We start from the raw sequence: 6,567 nt of genomic DNA on the forward strand, positions 1-6,567 counted from the left end.
CTGGAACGAGTGTTTTCATTGGCCAGAAGTAGCAAGTTTCCTGGTGCTTCTGCTGCATTTCGTTTTCACATGACGCAAGCATAAGCGCAACCACAAGGAAAAGGAAACATTTTGATCCTTGTGCCTACAGTACTAGTGTAGCCCAGTGGTTAGGGCGCTTGCCTTGAGATCCGGAGATCCCGGGGTCAAGACCCGCTCTGACCACTCGTTGAATTTGATACTGGTAGTCCCTGGTTCAACTTCCCAGCTGCACTTGTAAATAACCAACTGGTTTGCCTCCAGCCAGTTGGGATTCTTAACAGTTGTTGTTGTTGCGTTCTGTTGTTTCGTTGATTGTTTCATTGGTCCTGAAAAGCCCCTATGGGAAGCGGTCAATTAAGTATGTATGTATGTATGAACGCTTGTGCTTATGCTTGCGTCAATCCCGTTTTCCCGATGAAATAATCGCTCTTGTGCTTGCAATTATGCTTGCGTCGCTAGTGAAAACCAGGCTTAATATCTCTCAAATAGTACGCGCACTGCGATTGGCTTCATTAACGGGCCATATTCTACAGAACGGCCAATCTCGACCCCAGAGATCTTCTCTTGACTGAAGGAGAGAAGAGCTCTGGGGAACCCTAAAACAAAGCGTCTTCTCATTGGTTTTCGCGAAGAACAATCAAAAGCGTCTCTAATTGGTGCATTCATTTTAGCACGAGGAGTGAGCAGGCGCAGTAAGGTTCAAATAGCTAATTTTTGGCCATAAGAACCTTACGGCGCATGTTCTCCTACACAGAGTTTCTCAGAGCCTTGAGTCGATCCGGGGCTCTGGTGACGAGAATGTAGAACGGCCCGCTGTACGGCCCACAAAACTTGAAACTTTCATAAAACATTCTCTTGCTAGTTTTTCCTGCCGATTTTGTTCTATAAACTTGTAAAACTGTTTGAATCATGCTAGAAACTTTTTCAAAAGCTAAGATGATTTACTAAATTTTCGGATTTTGACGCGATGTTTGTGGCGTTGAAGCTTTCATTTGATTTCAACTATAGTTCCTTTCCCGCATGCGTGTTTACCGTTGATTTATAGCCCGAACTTATAGTACGGACCTCGAACTCGCTTAAGATGTATTAATCTCGTACTCAGACTTCCCACGGTCAGAGAGACAGAATGAGATCTGGGTACGAGATTGAAGAGGTAAGTAATACAAGCAGTATTGGTATTTTTCGTTGTACTAACACGAATGATGAGAAGCAAACTTCAGATTGAAGGCAAACAAGAGAATATGAGGTGAGAGAGCGAATCCCTGCGCTCCATGACAATTATTTGAAATCTATTTTTAGATCACAACCGCACTGGGAAGGTTATTTTCATCTGTTGTTACCATGGCCACGCGGTCCACTTTCACACCAACTGACCAATAAGGTGTCGTCGTCCTACCCCATATTCTCTTTACGCAGATGAATAAAAAACGGCCAACGAGTTGGTTTTTGTGGATATAAGCGTTTCCAAACAAAATATAGTGTCTTTTTTAGATAGCTTTCCTGTTGCTATGGTGACCCATTTCGCCACAATGATGAGTTCCTTTGGTGTCTCATGCGCTGGGTACCACAACATTGCCGTTATGTTAACAAGTGTTCCAAAGTCATTCCTTGAAATAAGACACTCTCTTGCAATTACCGAAACTGGCTTGAGCCACTTAAATTAAAGAAACTCGTACTGTTCGATGCCAATTTTTTTCCACTCTCTTTGATCCATATACAGTCAGGAGATTTCTGGGTGCATTTAACGATTACACACAGAAGAATCCAGATCTTGTAGCTTGTGGGGACTGTGTATGTAAAGAAAGCCAACTAAGTGAAGTAGGCTACAAATTGCCTATGATGGGATTGATCACCACCAAAACCAAGTCAAGTTGATTCTCAGAGCGGGATCTGGGGCCTGTTTCTCGAAAGTACCGAAAAGCCATTTGTGAAACTGCCAACCGCTCGTTTTGGAAAGTCAACCTTTTAACATGTTTTAAAGGTAATAAAAAGAAAAATGACTGAAGTTTGATGACTTAAATCCTCTCCGTTCTTGAGATACAAAGGAAATTGTGACACCCGAAAATGGCCCGTAAAGTTTCGGGACTTTCGAAAAACGGGCCTCTGACCCGAAGCAGCCGGAAGCATGACAATCAAAAAAAAAATCCACTACCTTAATGGAGCCTCAATAGCTTTACCACGTCGCCTAGTTTAAAGGGAACCTCCAAGCGCCCTAACCACTGGACCACACATGGAAACCAAGAGATATCTTCATAATGTCTTGGTTTCCATGTGTGGTCCAGCGGTTAGGGCGCTTCTCAGATGTACTTGTAAATAGCCAACTGGTCTGCCTCCTGCCAGTTGGGATTCCTAACAGTTGTTGTTGAATGTTCTGTTCTGTCGTGATTGTGTTTCATTGGCCCTGGTAGTCAAATTAAGTATGTATGTATGTATGCATGCATGCATACATGCATGGACGATTCTTCCAAAAAATTCCACATCAGCTGGCATAATAGGTCATCGACCACAAAGGTCGCTAGGCGATCGTGAGTGCCTAAATTTTCAAGCAAAGAATTGCTCTCTTCTTCGCCTGGATTATTTCACTCGGTAACGCATTTTTTTTCGTTACAGATCTTCTAATAACTAGACATGGAACATTTTAGGGGACGTTTGTTAAAACAGTGGAGGTTTCCTTTAAAACTGTTCTGGCTTTCTTAGTATACTCACTTGTCTATATCAAAACACAACAGCTGCGTTTTCCGTCCGAGTTAGTTGCATCTTTCTTGTTACTTTGTGATGTCTCTTTACCGTTTGATTCCTCACCAGTAGAGCTCGCCCCTTCCAGAATGATAACACCTGGATCAAGAACCTTATGGCGAGGGGACCGCTGGCGTTCAGCAATTAGATTCCTTTCTATCGGATCCTCCGCCGTAAGTGTGCTTCGCAGCGAAGAAAGAAGCAAGTTCGCCTCCGGCGAGGATCCCAGTAGGTTTTCCCGCTCAATCATTAAATCTATGATAACGAAAAATATTTCATCGACATTCTCTCGGGACTTCGCGCTAGCCTCGATGTAGAACAAAGTTGCGTTGGAAGCAAAATGTGCGACTTTCATTGAATCAACCCACCTCTTCAACTCGTCATTTTTGTTTCCAACGAGTACAATTGGTAATCCCTCATTGCATTTCTCCTTCACAGCTTCTAGCCACTTTGACACCTCTAAGAAAGATACTTGGGAAGTGAGATCAAAGTCAATAACCGCGCCCTGGACGCGGCGGAATATCTGCGGAACGAAGTTGGCCGTAGGGCTGAACTTGTGGTCGCCAACATCTACAAGGTGAAGATGGACAGACTTATTTCGGAAACGTAGCCGCTGAAAGTGTTCCTCGGAAACGATGGTGCTTGGGACTGGTACATCAAGGAACGGACTATCGGGGTCTAGGAAACGAGAAAGAAGCGAAGTCTTTCTAACGCCGGACTCACCCAAAACCAAAAGCTTGAATTTGTGGTCAGACTGAATATGCGACGTGAGCCCGATCTTTTTCAACAGCAGGGTAACCAGAGATTTTCCCTTCAGTAGGCTTAGATAATTTTAGCAGGGCTTTTACAAGGTCTGCCGCAGTTGGTCTTTGATCGGGTATATTTTCAAGGCACTTGCAAACAAGGCTGTGGAGAGGATGGTCAGGACCCATTTCTTCAAGATCCTCGCTCCGTCGAATGTATTCTGGAACAATTTTGCTGTCTAAAACAAATCAACGAAAATTGTTAAAGTTTCGTTGCCATTATGTTTCAGGGTTTGAGTGGAGAGCTTCCTTTGCCCTACAGGCAGCTTGCAGTGAAAAAAGGGTAACCTGCGCCAGGGAGGACATGAATTCGAAATCCAGATCAACTTTTTGATGTCTCTGGCAATGACTACACCGGCGGTGAAGTCTTTTTGCACACACAACCTTCATTAAAAGGAGTTGGTCAGTTTGGCTGCCATCCAGGTAAAACGTACCTCTAATCTCCTTTCCTTTCTTCTTGTAGAGACCTGTAGAAGATGTACCTTACTCTGATACTGTGACAGAGCCGTTATCAAACACGGTTCCTTTTACGATGAAACCTCAACTATTACCAGACTTAACAAAGTGACAGAAGATTGGGTGGTTAAACAAATGTAAATGAGAGCATCATTTGTCTTTAAACTAAGGTCATTTTCCGATTATCTGCATTTAAAACAGCCGTGACTCTTCTCTGAACTCACAGAAACTTGAATAGGTGCTTGGTAGTTCTAACGTGTAGCTACATGTGTGAGCAACTGGCCGTCTTTGAAAACCCTCATTGTTTGTGAAAGAAATTGTCAGCGTATCAGTAACAAGAACATCTGATGCTGTAGTAAATCTCAAAAAAGTGGCAAGTTTGGACTCGTCAAGACCTCTTATAAATCTCTTTAAGTGGGCTAAGGTCTCCCCCTCCGCTGTAAGGGGTGTTGCTTTAAGGAGGGAAATAACTTTGACATTGGTTGGCAGTATAGAGGAATACGGTTCATGCAAAGAACACATATCAGGAAAATATAACTTAAGGAGGGAAACAATAGGCCCCCAGCAATCAGCTGCATATTGAAGTTTCTGAATTATTTCGTTGTGGGCAAGTTCTCCGATTATTTCCACTAGGTTTTCTTGTGTAACTCTTCGTTTACAATCAAAAGCTGACAAAAAGTCAAGTAATTCTGCATCGTCCCTGAATGCTATCAGACAAACAGCCCTCTATTACACTAGCCTCAGATTTAGAGACAGTGCTTGAAGGAGTCTTGCAACATCATGGAGGTTACACTCCCTCCCCAAAAAGGCAACCAGTGAAAAAAGCTTTGCTTATCTTAAGGGGAAAATATTGGTAATCAGTATATCCCTTAACAAGTATCCTTCCAACTGCCTCCCACTTTTTTCTGTCGAAATCATGCCTGATGTAGGGAACCCTCTAACACTCTCCCAACATGTGTGACTCATAACAATCTTTTCAAAACAAAGAAAATTTTTCCCTTAGCACCCCATTGCCCTGTCCAGCCTCTTCAATACCATGCTGATTTATAATGATGGCATTTAAATTAAATTTCAATATTGAAAGATCTAGAAAGATCTCAATCATATCTTTTCTAATGAGGGACCTGTGTACTCTTATTATTTTCGTTGGCACTTCATCACTGCATGTTGGAGAAGTTGCTACGACATTACTAATAACTACATCACAATTATTGTGAGTGGACTGATCACTCCATAGGTCAATCAATAAATGGAGGCACTTCTACAGGCAATTCTATAGGCACCGACAACAGTGGATCTGCCTGATCTAGAGGCTGAGGCTGACTAATTGGCTGCTGAAGGGGTGAAGACATTGTTACCACAGGGTTGCTTGAGAGGTCATCAGAAAGTTGACTAAAGGTTGGACACGTCAGTTGCTCATCCTCTTCATCTTTATCCTCATCTTCAAGGGGATCGATACATCTGGGCCCGGTTGTTCAAAAGCCGATTAACGCTAACCCCAGATTAAAATTTAACCTAGGAGTTTATTTTTCTTCTCCCAAATGCTGATCAATGCTGATATTCGGGAAAAATTTACATTAGAAGAAGTCAATCTTGAAAAACAAGAATAACCAAACTGAACTTTCACCAAAAACGAAAGTTTACACTAATCTTGGATTAAATTAATCGTCTTTCGAACAACTGCCCCTGATGTATACACTCCATTGCCCTGAGAGCTTTATTATCCTTTCACCATCCATCCTTATCCCCTTTGCCAGTTTTGGAATCACCAAGGTTTAGTCCGGGGCCATGTGTCGGAAAAATCATTCTCGTGGGCATTTTATGAACATTTTAGTTTCTTTACGGAAACTTATAGTGTAAATGGTATTGAATCGACAAAACGTTGTCTGCAATTTTTTGAAAGCTATGTATGCCTGTTTTATGCAAATTAGATATGACGTCATTTTACAGCTGAGGACTGACAAGAAAATATCTTTAGTATGATTCGAAACTTGTTGAATTGAATAAAATGCATTTAAAATTGCAGTGAAATTACATTTTGACTGTTTCAAAGACTAAACGAATAGAACGGATGTTAAAAGGATAATAACACGAGGTTTTAATTTAGCAACACTTGTTCTTTACTTGGTCAATAGCTTTACTCCAGTTATTTACTACATATCTTAAATGAATCCCCATTGAATTTAAGAGTCTAATTCTGGACTTTTAAAGTTTTCTTTTAATTCTTTGGTCGATTCTTCGACTCCAGGTAATAAATAATTATACTCCTGTCTGAATCTAGTAAGACAAAGCATGCGTTTTGATGGTCTTCCTGTGCTTTACAACTCAACACCTTATTTGGTTATGCAGGTTATTCTTCCTTTCTTGTTTGGTATTACTGTGCGAAAGCATATTTACCTGACGATTACTACTGTGTACACGAATTATCTGTGAATCAATGCATTGTTATTATGACAATGCATTGACTGCTTTATGACTGCTCAAAGATAATTCGCAGAGAAATCCAGGAGGCAAATACTTGGCACTTCGAAGGTACGCTCGACATAGATGC

General features: G+C 41.6%; 2 pseudogenes; both read right to left on the bottom strand.

Moving 5' to 3' along the window:
* Positions 1 to 1,521: 1,521 nt before the first annotated feature.
* LOC138046671 (ras-related protein Rab-35-like) lies at positions 1,522 to 3,866 on the bottom strand (annotated as a pseudogene).
* Positions 3,867 to 4,208: 342 nt separating this feature from the next.
* Positions 4,209 to 5,788, bottom strand: LOC138046672 (uncharacterized; annotated as a pseudogene).
* Between the last annotated feature and the right edge of the window lie 779 nt (positions 5,789 to 6,567).

The sequence above is a fragment of the Montipora capricornis genome, chromosome 4 (genome assembly GCF_036669925.1).
Source record: "Montipora capricornis isolate CH-2021 chromosome 4, ASM3666992v2, whole genome shotgun sequence".
NCBI lineage: Eukaryota > Metazoa > Cnidaria > Anthozoa > Scleractinia > Acroporidae > Montipora > Montipora capricornis.